Source organism: Bos indicus, chromosome X (assembly GCF_029378745.1).
Source record: "Bos indicus isolate NIAB-ARS_2022 breed Sahiwal x Tharparkar chromosome X, NIAB-ARS_B.indTharparkar_mat_pri_1.0, whole genome shotgun sequence".
Taxonomy (NCBI): domain Eukaryota; kingdom Metazoa; phylum Chordata; class Mammalia; order Artiodactyla; family Bovidae; genus Bos; species Bos indicus.
In genome coordinates this window covers 124,560,889-124,575,731 of record NC_091789.1, presented here as the reverse complement: position 1 = coordinate 124,575,731, position 14,843 = coordinate 124,560,889, and positions in this window count along the sequence as shown.

The following is a 14,843-nucleotide window of genomic DNA, read 5'->3' as shown; positions in this document are numbered from 1 at the left end:
TTGAAGGCCTGAAAGGCTCACATTTCTCCCTGGTGAGTATTAGTGCCTGGAGGGGGAAATCCTCTGTTTTCACTGCAGTCGGCAGCCTGGTTATCCAAGCAACCTCGTTTCCCCAGAATAAATTCACAGTGGTGGCCGGTGGGTATCTTGGAACCCTAGCTGCCAGAACTTTTCCCATAAAAATTCCAAGGTACACGACTTTCTCTGAGGTGAAGTGATGCAGATGGGTCCCCTCGCTGCAGGAATCTGAATGGCTGGTTGCCAAAAAACACTCTGTTCCAAAAGAGCTGTGATCTAGTATACATAAACACTCTCCTGGAACCCTATGCAAAGATATTGTGGTCTCAGAAAGGACCCACAGGTCATCAGGACCAGAATGGAATGTGTCGAGGAGTCCTTTCTTAGTGCCAGTGTCCAGGGCAGTGTCAATGTGGAGGAACACCCTGTAAGTTCCTCCCGATCAAAACAGATGAGATGCACTAAGGGCTCTGAGTTCTGGCCCTGTCGGGTGGTGATGGTCACAAGGGTACAGAGTGCCCTTAATAACACTGAGACTCAGGGCCATAAAGAGTGTAGGAACCTTAGGTGCTGGGTGGGCTGGTGAGCCAAAGCCACATATTCCTCAGAAGTAGAGCAGGCTCTTCCCATAAGGGCTCTCCAGGAACCCAGTACAGGGTAACAGGGTTTCTTAAAGGATGAGCAGGGCACCAGTGCCAGGGCAGAAGGTGTCCAGAAGTGATTCAGAGTGCCAGTGCCTTGGACTGCATGTGTCTGGGAGAATTCCAAGAGTCCTAGATGCACAAAAGCCCTTGGTTCTACAGCCTACGAGAAGGGAGATGGTCTCAAAGGTATATACTTTCTTTGTGACTTTGGGTGATAAGGATCTTTGGAATTGTAGTGAGGGATCAAATTGGATTTTGGCAGGTACTTGGATGGGGAGAAGTGGGTAGAGATGGTGGTTGAAATGGCTCAAATGATTGAACTGAAGGGAATTCTGAGCAGTGGAGCTGATTGACAATTAGTATCTCTGGGTCCACTACATCAGTGTGGGCGGAAAGGTCTCCCTGAAACACTTGAGTGTGAAAGGACCTTCATGACTCCAAACAATGGTAGAATGTTGCCAAAAGGGATTCTGGGAGCTGGCAGTTTAGTTCACACAAGGTACATAATCACACAGCAAGAGTTTTGGGTAAAGACCCTGGCACAGCTGTAGGTGGTAAGTCTCATTCCCAAAGGGGGCCCCAGTGAAGAAGCAATCGGGCACATGATGTACAGAGGCCCTCCCCAGCCCAATGGCCCTCTTGACCCTGCATCCAGGCTGTGTCCAGAAGTGTTCTGGGGTTCAGAACCCTGGACAGAACGTTTTAGAAGAGACCTAAGAATCAAGATGGACCAAGGGCTGTAGGTTCTGCATACTACACAAGAGTGACGGTCATAACGTTACACAGTTGCCCAGATTCCAGGCCAACTAATAGATTTTAGGACACCTGGAATTCTGGAGTCTAGGCTGGATGGTGATCTCAGTGTGCTGTGTATACTAACTTTTTCAAAGACTGTTGACAGAAACGATCTAGGTAGTATTTTAAATGGGATAGCTGAGGGCTATAAGGGCCATATTTTCCCATGGCTGTCTGCTATCCAGAAAATTTCTAGTATCTGATTCACATTATCAGGCTCAAGCAAAGAAGTTTTCATTCCCAGGCAAGCAGGATAAATCCAGATCAGAAGGAACCTGGGAAAAGTAGCAAAGGGGTACCATGGTGATCAGAAAAATCCATCAGTGCACCCACAGGGTGAAGTGTCATAGCTGAAAGGGCTCAGATTTCTTAACTGCAAGAGCCCAGTGTATTCCAGTGTGAGGCCTATACTGTGAGTGCAAATGCTCTGGTTTAAACAGCCTTTTGAAAAACTAGCAGCAGATTATCATCCAGATGCCTAGCACACCAGCAGACTTTGATTAGATTTAGGGCCAGAAGGACTTTAAAGATACTAACATGCATGATGTAGGGTGCCTCAATGGGACCACGGACACAGGCATACTGGAAAGTATGGTTCACAGTAGCTCCACGTATTTCACAAAACAAATTTAGTCTTGGCTAACAAGACCCTTGGTTTTTGGACGTACAGTTGCAAACAGGCTCCTTAGGTAGCATGCCCAGGCAGATAATGTCCTGAACTGCCTCCCATGCCACAGGTACAGGGGCAAGCTTACATCCAGAAGAATCTCAGAGACTGAGACATCAAGTTTGACTCAGACAAAAAATACTTCATCAGTTTGCTTAGACTGGTTGAGGCATACACCTCCCCAGCCAGTGTCTAGTGCCATGACCATATGCTTTCGTTTCCACCACAAGCAGACCCTCTGGTCACTAAAGAACCTTAATACATACTAGCACACATACAGATTGGGGGCCAACAGGTATTCCAGATTGCTGGCTGACGGGAAGTCTGGTGGTTGGAAGGTTTCTGGGTGCAATGCCAGGAAGCCAGTGCATTGATAAAAAGGAGCCCTTTACAACAATGTTCTTGATAGGTTGTTGTCAATAAGGCCAGATATTCTTCAGCATTAGAGCTGGCTATTTCCCATATGGGCTCTCCTGGAAGCCAGTATGGGAGTGGGATGGTCTATTAAAAGACCCACAGGGCACTAGCGTCAAGGCCGAATGTGTCCCGAAGTGGTTCAGAGTGCCAGTGCTCTCGCCTGCATGTGTCTGGAAACTCCAGGAGTCCTGGTGGTTGTTTAGTCTCTTAGATCGTGTCCAACTCTTGCGACCCCATGGACTGTAGCCTTCCAGGCTCCTGTTTTCATGGGCTGCTCCAGGCAAGAATACTGGATTGGGTTGCCATTTCCTTCTCTACAGGATCTTCCCAACAAAGGCATTGAACCTGTATCTCCTGCATTGCATGCAGATTCTGACCAACTGAGCTACGAGGTGTGCTATGCTGTGCTTAGTCACTCAGTTGTGTCTGACTGAGCTGTGAGGTAGTGGTAGCCTACAGTTAGGTAATGGTCTGAATGGTATACACTTTTTTGATGACTTTGGGCTAGAATGATCTCTGGAATTGTAACGAGAGGTAATTGCTATTGGCAGGTACTTGGATGTGTGTAGAGTGGGTAGGGACGGTGGCCGAAATGGCTCAAATGATTGAACCAAAATGAATTCTGAGCAGCTGGGAAAACTTACAGTAAAAATCTCTGGGTCCACTTGGTGGAAAAATTATCCCTGATATTCTTCAGCGTGGAAGGGCCTTCATGACTCCAATAAGACTGTAGCATCTGCCAAGGGTGTCTAGGCAGCTGGAACTTCCCATGAGGGAAATATTGAACAGCAAGGGTTTGGGGTAAGGCCCCTGGCACAGCCGTGGGTGATAAGTCTCGTCGCCAAAGGGGCCCTGGTGCATAAGTGGAAGCGCACATGGTGTCTGTTAGTCTCTCCCCAGCCATGTGATGCCCCCCACCCCGCTCTTCAGCTGCTTTCATACTAGCAAAGTCTGGAACTCTTCTGGGTTTCAGCACCCTGGATAGCACATTACAGACAAGCCCTTAGGGACCTAGAGATCGAATAGGACGGGGTGTCCAAGGGCTACAGAATTTACATCCTACAAGAAGAGGGATGGTCAGAAGGTACACAGTTACTCAGCTTGCAGCCCAAATTGTCGATCTTAGGACACCTGACATTCTGGGGTCTAGGATGGATGGTGATCATAATGTGCTGTGTATACTAACTTCTGCAAAAACTCTTGACACAAAGGATACTAGGGAGCATTTCAAATGGTCTAGCTGAGGACTATAAGGGCCATAGTTTCCCATTCCTGTCCAGTATTCAGAAGGTTTCTATTATCTGTATTACATTATCAGGTTAGGGAAAGAACTTTTGGTTCCCAGGCAAGGAGGATAAATCCAGGTCAGAAGGGACCTGGGAAGCATAGCAAAGGAGTATGATGGTGATCAGAAAATCCATCAGTGCAGCCACGTTGTGGGGAAGTGTGGTGGCTGAGAGCACTAAGCTTTGGTAACTCCCAAATGCCCAGTTTATTTCAGTGTAAGACATGTATTTAGAATGAAAATGCTCTGGTTTCAACAGACTTTTGCAAAATGGGTTGCTGCAAATCACCCAGGTGCCAAGCATACCAACAGACTTTGATTAGAAATTTAGAGTCAGAAAGGCCTGCATAACATTAATACTACAGGGAGTAAGGTGCGTAATGGGACCATGGGCGCATGCATACTGGAAAGTAATGTTCACAGTAGGGCCAGATTTGCTCTTGGCCAATGAGATCATAGGTTTTCAGAAGTATAGTTGCCAAAGGGACCCCCAGGGCAGTGTGACCAGGCCGATGGTGTCCTGAACGCTGTCCCATGGCAGTGTTGCAGGGGCAAGCTCACATCCAGGAGAGTCATAGGCCTGAGAAATCAAGATGGATTCAGACCAAAGCGTCTCCTCCTGCTGACAGGCTAATAGGAGGAGCCTGGGTTCTACAAGGGTTCAATCAAAGTGTGATTGAGAGCCTGAAAGAGCCCCAAAACCAGAGTGAGTGGACATGTTGTTGTCACCCTAAGGGGTGAGAAATGGAGTGCCAGAGGATTCATGATTCCTGGGCTAGAAACCCGATGACATCTCATAGTGAGGCCTGTACTGTGAACAGAGGTGCTCTGGTTCAAACACCAGGCCCGCAGTTACCATTCAGGTTGTTAGTGCTATGAGGAGAAGTGCTCTCCTTCTGCCTTCTGTGAGCAGGCTGGTTGCTGAAGAGCCCAACACAGTTCCCAGTTCTCCGGGCTGCATACCAGCTGCGAGCTGTTGGGCAAACTGGAAGCCAGGCTGGCGGCAAGTCTGGCAGCTGGATGGCTTCCTGGGGCACCACACAGATAAAGGCTGGATGTGAACAGGGCCATCTAGTACCAGAGCTCTAGATAAGTGATTCCTTACAGGGTTCTGTGTTCCACAGGACCAGGCAGCCTGTGGTCCTTGTAGAACACAGTGCACAGACAGCCTGGTCTATCTAAGAATAGCCCCAGGACACAGCACCTGGGCTGGATCACCAGAAGTGCTCCAAATGCAGGTGTCTAGAAACCTACTTATTCCTGGATGTCAGGATGGAAAACCATGCCCAATGGACTCTGGCTGCCACAGCCAAGTGGAAGGTGATATGGAAAGGTGATATGCAAACGTTATAGCTGAGCTAGGCCTGACCAGTGGCTGGATGAGTTCTTTCTGCATCATGGAGGAAGACTGGTGGCCAAAGTAACTTCAGTCCCTAGGCATGCTAGAAGACCCCATGCAAGAGCAAACCCGAGAACCCTAGCAAGGAGCCACATCTGTGGTTGGAAGTTTCATCAGGGCTCTCATGTGGGGTTGGTTATAGGGGAAGGGGCAAGGTGGATGAAATGGTTCCAACAACACAACTGAAACTACCCTCTTTCCCTCAGCATGTGTCACGTAGTGTGACTGAAACTGCTTTGATTTCAACACTAGACTGCTAAAGTGATGTCTGGAAAGCCCCAGGCCCCAAGTACACTGGTGCATCTTAGATGGTAAGTACCCAAAAACTCCATGGTGAAGGCCCTCCTGACAGTCATGTGACAGACAGTGGGTGCCCAAATGGGTGTGGAGTAGTACCATTTTATAAGAATGGTTCCCACTAGGGCTGTATATAATAAGTATGTCTCTGACTAGGGCCAATGGGAGCTCTGGATACAAGCACTGTCTCCAGTGAAGCTCCCCTGCACAGAAGATGTCTTTCAAGAATAATGCCTGTGGTATCAGCGAGGGTCATGGAAATGGCCCAGGCATGAGAGGGTGACATACTTAAGAGTGAAAAGCCTGGTTTTACTCTGGGCCCAGTTGAGAGGATCCTGGGTTTCCATCCCATGAGGATGGTGTAGGAGCCTTAGTTATCATCAAAACCTTACTGAGCAATCAGATTGTTTGCAGGAAGGTTCTCCTGGGCACCAGCACGCAGGACAGTTAGTGGCTGAGAGAGCTCCAGATTCCCCAGCTAGCAATCTCTCGGTTCCTCTGGGCTGATAGTGCTGTGACCCCAAAGGTTCTCCACCTAAGGGGAGGGGTGGCTACAGGTCACCAATAAGCCTGGGTTCTCATGAATATGCGGAAAGTGGGAGCCAGCAGGAAACCTGGAACCCTAGCTAGCAGAAACTGTGATGGCCAGATTCCCCAGGCAACATCCAGATCAAGACACAGTGGGGGAAAGAGGACCCTTGCCCCAGACCTCTGGGTGGATGATTATCTTTAGGGCAGTGTGTGCCACATATCCAGGGCAGGATAGTGCTTTTGTGTGTTCTTCTGGAACTCACTGCTCAAGTAATTTGGCTTCAGAAAGAATCCACATGGCACATGTCACAGCACACTACATGTCTGCAAGTGCTCCCTCGGTCAGAGGACCCTGGAATAAAGGTGGGCAGAAGAGCCTTAGGGACCTAGACTTCAGGGTGTGAGTTTCACAGCCACTAGGAAGGTGATGATGTGAAGTGTATCTAATCCTCCAGCTGATGGGTAGGGTAGGGCCATGAGAACACTTGAAACTCAAGATGTAGGGACCAAATGGTGCTAGGAAGGTTGCCAGGGACACAATGGGTGCGGAATTTTATGTTTGAAAGGGTTCTAGTTTCTGTATCAAGTGGGATAGCTGAGGACCTTCTCAAGCCAGGCCTGGCTAGTGGGTGCAAAAGCCCTGATCTTTTCAGCACAATGTCAGTCTAGTGACCTAATCATTTTGGGTCTACAGGGAAGCCAAACAATTCTGGACCTTAAGGAGCACCAGATATTAAGGGAGGAAACACGTTATTGAATTGAAATTTCATTCATTCATCTATGCTGTTGGTAACTTCAGTGTCTGAAAGGGTTGAGATTCTTTAGTTATGAGGGCTTAGGGTACATGAGCCGAAGTCTAGTACGATGACCAAAAGAGCTCTAGTTTTAACAGCCACCAGTAGTGTAATCACCAGAAAGTCCCCTGGCCACAGGCATGTCTGTGAACTTTGAGCAGTAAGATATCCTGGACACTTCCCTGATGCCATGGTACCTAATTGTGACTGAGACAAGCAGGGTACAGGAAGTTGGGATTTCAGTTAGGCCATATATTCCATATAACAGGATTTGGGGGGAGACCAAACTGCGTGACTCCAGTTCACTGGCAATATGGCTGAATCAGGACCACCAGGCCATAGTTCAAATGGCAGATGGTGTCTGGAAATGCTCCCTGGGATACCAGTATGCTAGCAGGTGGAATCCAGAAAAGTCCCAGGGCCTGAGAAAATCTAGATGGAAGGGATCATCAGGTTGATGACTTGATAAAAAGAGCCCATAGTTCCCTGCCTGAGTTTCCTTTGTTGACCTGGAATATTGCTGGAATCTTGGAGAGAAGGAAATTTAGTGGCAGGAAAAATACCTGGGGCAATGAGGAGAGGGCAGACTGTGGACGAGAGCACTCATCTAATCTCAAGACTGCTCGCTAATTGAAGGCCTGAAAGGCTCACGTTTCCACCTGATGGATATTAGTACTGGGCTGGAAGGGGTGGGGGGAAATCTGTTTTCACCTCTTTTGGGCATCCAGGTTATCCAAGCAGTCATGATTCCCCAGAATAAATTCACAGTGGGGGCTTGGAAGGATCTGGGTACCATAGAAGTCTGCTAAGAAGTCTGCAGGCAGGGACATTCCAGTTAAACCAGTTAGACGGAGGTGCAGTGATGCAGGAAGGGCCCTCTTGCTGCACGGATCTGAACGGTTGGTTGCCAAGAAAGAGTAACTTCCAAAGCAAAGATGTGGGCTAGTGTACATAAAGGCTCTCCTGGAACTCTATGCAAAATATTGTGGTGTCAGCAAGGACCCACAGGTCACCAGGACCAGGGCAGCATGTGTCCAGAAATCCTTTCTTAGTGCCAGTGACCAGGGCAGCATCATTCTGGAGGAACACCCTGTAGATTCCTCCCGATCAAAATGGATGAGATGCACTAAGGACGCCACGTCCCGGCCCTATCCAGAGGGTGGTGGTCACAAGAGTACAGAGTGCCCCTAAATAACAGTGAGACTCGGGGCCATAAGGAGTGTAGGAACCTTAGGTGCTGGGTGGCCTGGTGATTGGAACCTCTCCAGGGACACTAGTGAGCAAGCCCATGACTAAAAGGATTCAAAAAGCTATGGCTCATGAGCTAGTGGAGACTGGAAGAGCAATTGGCTCACCACAGACAAGCCTAACTCCTGACCTGAAGGCTTCCAGGTTCTGCATCACAGAGGCAGGTTGGTGGCTTAAGCACGTTCGTTTCCTGAGCACATGATGGTCAGGAGACCAGAAATAGTCCCGGAACCTTAGAGCCAGTGTACTGCTGCTGGTCTGTAATTCTGCTGGGCACTGGAGCTCGAGGTGAAGGATGGTGGCTTATAAGTGTCAAAATTCTTAGCTGAAAGGGTACTGGACAAGTACAGGGGCCGATCGGGTTCAAAATTCATTTGATCAAGTGCTCGCTGTGTGTTTTTCAGAGCTCTATACCTCAATCTAATATGCTCCAGTGTCAGCAGTAGGCCGGTGGTCAAACTGGACTAACAGCTTGTGCTTCCAATATGGGCTGTGGGCAGAAAGTACCTCACAAAAACATTTAAAGCTGGAATGTCCCCCACACAGAATTCAGGGGACAAAGGACCTACCAGTGGTTCTAGTAAGGCCGTATATTCTACAGCAAGGTATCTTAATTTAGTTTGTAGTAAATTAGTGCACAGACAGGCTAGTGGCCAAAAGTGTCACCCGGACAACAAAGTCAGGGTGAATGATGCCCAGGAATACCTCACAAAGGCATCATTGAGGTGTCAGGCATGTGCCACAGTAGAGTACTATGTTGGGAGAAGGAGCAGTGGCTTGCTGGGCCCAAGGCATAATGGCCACCTTCTGCTGAGAGGCTAGTAGGAGGACCCCCATGCATCCATTGAAGGACATGAAGAATCCATGGAACCGTATGGAGGAGGCAGATTGTTGGCCGGAATAACCATGTGGGGCACCATCTGGACCAATGGACGGTGGCCCAGATGGATTTCCTTAATCAGTTTGCTTAGACTGGTTTAAGCATACACTTCTTCAGCCAGTGGCTAGTACCATGATATGTGCTTTCCTTTCCACCATAAGCAGACCCTCTGGTCACTAAAGAACTGTAATACTTGCTAGCACACATAGAGACTGGTGGCCAGTAGGTATTCTGGATTGCTTGCTGACAGGAAGTCTGGTGGTAGGAAGGTTTTCTGGGAGCACTGCCCAGAAGGTGGTGCAGTGTTAAAAAGGAGCCCCTTGCAACGGTGTTCTGGATAGGTGGTTGTCAATTAAGCCAGATATTCTTCAACAATAGAGCAGGCTGTTTCCCATAAGGGCTCTCCTGGAACTCAGTACGGGGGCAGCACGGTCTTTTAAAGGATGTGCAGGGTACTGCACCAGGGTGAAAGGTGTCTGGGGGCAGTTCAGAGAGCCAAGGCCCTGGGCCACATGTGTCAAAAGAACCTCCGGAATCCTAAAGGCACAAACTCTCTGGATTCTACAGCCTACAGTAAGGGAGGTGGTCTCAAAGATATATACTTTCTTGATGACTTTGGGCCAGAAGGATCTCTGGAATTTCAGTGAGGGATAATTGGTTATTGGCAGGTACTGGGATGCATGCCAAGCTGGTAGGGACAGTGGTCAAAATGGCTCAAGTGACTAAACCAAAAGGAATTCTGAGCAGCAGATCAAACTTAAAGTCAAAATCTCCAGGTCTATAGCATCCACTTGGGGGAAAGGGCATCTCTGAAATGCTTCAGTGTGAAAGGGCCTTTATGACTCCAATAAGACTGTAGAATGCTGCCAAAGGGGTCTAGGCAACTGGTACGTAAAGAAAATATTGCACACCGAGTGTTTGGGATAAGGCCGCTGGAACAACTGTGGGTGGTAGGTCTTATCGCCAAAGGGGCCCCAGTTCAGAATTGCACGGGTGCATGGTGTCCAGAAGTCCCTCCCCATTCCTGTTCCCCTAATGACCTGCTTCCAGACTAACAGAGTCTGAAACTGTTGCGTTTCAGCACCCTGGACAGCACATTCTGGATGAACACTTTGGGACCTAGAGATCAAGTTGGAAAGAATATCCAAGGGCGACAAAATCTACCTCCTACAAGAGGAGAGATGGTCAGAAGGTACACGGTTGCCAAGCTTGCATAACACATTGTAGATCTTAGGACTCCTGGAATTGTGAGTTCTAGGTGGATGGTTTTAATATTGTGCTGTGTATACTAACTTTTCAAAGGCTCTTGACAGAAGAAAGGATTTTCAGTAGCATTTCAAATGGCATACATGAGGCCTATAAGCGTCATAGTTTGCCATGCCTCTCCGGTATCCAGTTTTCTAATTTCTGTATCACATTCTCAGGCATGGGAAAGGAGCTTTTGGTTCCCAAGCAAGCAGGATAAATCCAGGACAGAAGGAACCTGGGAAAATAGCAAAGGAGTATGATGGTGATCAGAAAATTCATCAGTGCATCCATGTTAGGGGTAAGTGTGGTGGCTGAAAGTGCTCAGCTTTCTTAACTCCAAGTACACAGTTTATTCCACTGTGAACCTGTATTATGAGTGAGAATGTTCTGGTTTCAAAAGTGTTTTGGAAAGCTGGTGTGTCGAAATCACCTATGTGTCCAGCACACCAACAGACTTTGATTAGAAATTTAGAGCCAGAAGGGGCTTCATATTATTAACATGTGTGTTGTTAGGTGCCTAAATAGGGCCACGGGCTCAGGCATACTGGAAAATATGGTGCACAGTAGGGCCACATATTCTAAAGCACAGATTTGGTCTTGGCCAATGAGTCCCGAGGTTTTCAGAAACAGTTGGAACCAAGCCCCCAGGGCAGCATGCCCTGGCAGAGAGTTCAGTGTCCTGAACTGCATCCCATGGCACTGGTGCAGGGGAAGCTCACATCCAAAAGAGTACCAGGGCCTGAAACATCAAGATGGACTCGGAGCAAAATGTCTCCTCTTGCTGACAGACTGATAGGAGGAGACTGGGTTCCACCGCAGTAGTATGACTGAGTGAGTGAGTGAGTGAAAGTCACTCAGTTGTTAGCGACTCTTTGTGACCCCATGGACTATACAGTCCATGGAATTCTCCGAGACAGAATACTGGAGAAGTTAGCATTTTCCTTCTCCAGGGGATTTTCTCAACCTAGGGATCAAACTCATGTCTCTCTCATTGCAGGCAGATTGTTTACCAGCTAAGCTACAAGGGAAGCCCAAGAATACTGGAGTGGGCTGCCTATTCTTTTTCCAGTGGATCTTCCTGACCCAGGAATCAAACCGGGGTTTCCTGCATTGCAGGTAGAATCTTTACCAACTGAGATATCAGGGAAGCCCTATAGAAGTGTGATTAGGAGCCTAAAAGATCCTCAGAACCTTAAAAAATGGATATGTTGTTGGCATGATGGTTCTTGAGGGTCTCAAGGGAGGACAAATGGTGGCCTACAGGGTTCATGATTCCTGGGCTGGAATCGCCCATGATATCTCTAATGAGGTCTATACTGAAAACAGGTGCTCTGGTTCAAACACCAGGCCAACAGTTGCCCTGGGAGACAGTAGTGTTTTGAGGGGGAGTACTCTCCTTCTGCCACCCACGAGCAGGCTGGTCACCCAAGAGGGCAACACACTTCTCAGTTCTCCAGGCTTCACAAAGGTGGGTGCTAGCAGGAATCCTGGAACCCTAGATGGCAGCAAGTCTGGTGGCATGGAAGGGCTCTTGGTGCACGATACAGATGAAGGCACAATGTGAAAGGGACTGTCTTGTACCATGGCTCTAGATAAGTGGTTGCTTACAGGGTTCTGTATTCCACAGCACCTGGTAGCCTGTGGTCCTTGAGAACCCAGTACATAGGCACCCTGGTCTCTGAGAGTATCCCCAGGACACCACTTCACAGCAGGCTCACCAGAAGTGCTCCAAGTGCAAGTATCCAGATAGAAAACCATGCCAGATGGGCTCTGGCTGCTACAGCCTACATTAAGGGTGTTTGTGCGAAGGGTATGTGCAAATGATATAGGAGAGTACTGTAACTGCAACAATATCCCTAGAGCTAAGCCTGACCAGTGGCTGGAGGAGTTCTCATTCGTACATCACACAGGAACCTGGTGGCCAGAGTATCTTCAATTCCTGGGCATGCTAGAAGACCCCATACAAAAAAGAACCCAAGAACCCTAGCAAGAACACACATCAGTGGGTGGAAGTTTCATTAGGGCTTCCATGTGGAATTGGGTAGAGGGGAAGGGAAAAGGTGACTGAAATGGTTCTGACAGCAAACTTGAAAGTACCCACTTGACCTCAGCCCGTGTCATGTACTGTGACTCAACGTGCTCCCATTTCAGCAGTAGATAGCCAAACTAATGGCTGGATGAGCTCCCGGCCCCAAGCAAACTGGTGCCTCCTCGATGGGAACTACTCCAAAAGTCCATTTGAGGAAGGCCCACCTGACACTCATGTGATTCGGTGTGGGAGCCAACATGTGTCTATAGTAGCAACACTTTATAAGTATGGTTTCACTAGGGCTGTATATTCCACAGCACAGTCTCTGTCCAGCACCAATTTGAGCCCTGAATACACGTACTTTCCCCACTTAAAGGGCCCTCTGTAAAGCAAATGTCTTCCAGGAATAAAGCCTGTGTTACCAGTTAGGGGCATATAAATGTCCCAGGCATGAGAGGGTGACAAACCCCAAAAGTGAAAAGCCTGGTTCTGCTCTGAGTCCAGTTGGTGGATCCTGGGCTTCCATCACATGACAATAGTGTATGAGCCTTAAATATCGTCAGAACCTTGGAAAGCAGTGAATTGTTGGCAGGAAGGTTCTCTGGGGCACCAACATGATGGACAGTTGTGGCTGAGAGAACTAAGATTCCTTGGCTAGCAAACTGTCAAGTTCCTATGGGGTGATAGTGATGTGATTGCAATGTCTCTCCATCTAAGGTGGGCAAAGAAGTCTCCAAGAAGCCTAGGTCCATGAACATGAAAAATGTAGGGGCCGGCAGGAACTTGGAACTCTAGCTAGCAAAATGTCCCATGGCCAGAGATTCCCCAGGCACTTCCAGATCAAGATGAAGTGGGAAAAGAGGTCCCTTGCACCAGATCTCTGGGTGGATGGTTAGCCTTAGGGCAGTGTGTGTGCCAAAACTCCGGCCCAGGATAGTGCCTGTATGTGTTCTAGAGCTCAGTGCACAAGTAGTTTGGCTTCATATAGAATCGACAGGCACATGACACAGCAAAAATATGACTGGAAGTGCTTCCTGGGTGAGAGGACCTTGGACCAAAGGTGGGCAGAAGAGCCTTAGGAACCTAAAGTTCAGGCTGGGAGTTTCACAGCCACTAAGAAGGTGATGATGTGAAGTGTATCTAATCCTCCAGCTGATGGATGGGCTAGGGCCATTAGGACACATGGAACTCCAGATACAGTGACCAGATAGTGCTAGGAAGGTGCCCAGGGACAGAATGGGTGTGGAATTCCATGTATTAAAGGGTTCTAGATTCTGCCTCAAGTGCCATAGCTGAGGACCGTTCTCAAGGCCAGGCCAGGCAAATGGCTGCAAAGGCCCTGATCTCTGAATCACAATGTCAATCTAGTGGCCTAATCACTTTAGGTCTACAGGGAAGCCAAATAATTCTGGACCCTAAGGAAGGAAACACGTTCTTGACTTAAAAGTTCACTGGTACATCCATCCTGTTGGGAGTACAGTGTCTGAAAGGGCTGAGATTCATTAGCTGTGAGGGCTCAGGGTACATATGCCAAAATTTGGTACTGTGACCAAAAGTATTCTAGCTTTAAAAGCTGCCAGTAAGTACTCACCAGAAATCCCCTTGGTCACGGACATGTCCATGAACTTTGAGCAGTAAAATCCCCTGGAAACTTCCCTGCTGGGATGTGTAGTATGGTACCTAAATGGGACAGAGACCATGGTCTCTGTACTGGAAGCGTGGTTTTCAATTAGGCAATATATTGCATAGCACAGCATTTGGATGAAGGCCATTGACGCCAGTTCATTATCAATCTGGCTAAATTAGGACCCCGAGGGTAGCACTTCCATGTCAGATTTTGTCTGGAAATGCCGCCTGAATACCAGTATGCTGGAAGAAAGAATCCAGACAAGTCCAAGGGCTTGAGAAAATCTAGATAGACACAGAACTAAAGGGAACATCAGGTTGATGGTTTAATAAGAGGATCCCATATTTCCCCACCTGCGTATGTTTTCTCGCCCTGAAGGATTGCTGAGATCTTGGAGAAGAGAAATTTAGCAGCAGGAAAAATACCTGGGGCATCCACAAGAGGGCAGACTATGGCCGAGAGTGCTCGTTTAACCTCAAGTGAAGGAGAAAGTTAAAGTCGCATTGTCATGTCTGACCCTTTGGGACCCCATGGAATAAACAGACCATGGAGTTCTCCAGGGCAGAATACTGGAGTGGGTAGCATTTCCCTTCTCCAGGGGATCTTCCCAACCCAGGGATCGAACCCAGGTCTCCTGTATTGCAAGTGAATTCTTTACCAGTTGAGCCACCAAGGCAAGCCCAAACAAGTTCGCCTTTAGTAAGTTAATGGATAAAGAAACTTTGGTAAATTAATATATAGTAATATTTAAATTCAAGACTGCTAGCTAATTAAAGGTCTGAAAGGCTCACAGATCCACCTCATGGCTATTAATGTCTGGAGAGGGGGGTGATGGGGGTGGGAGAAATCCTCTGTTTGCACTGCAGATGCCCAGGATTGTTGTCCAAGCACCCTTGGTTCCCTAGAACAAATTCATACTGCGGTCGGGGAGTATCCTGAAAACCTAGCTTCCAAGAAGTCTGCA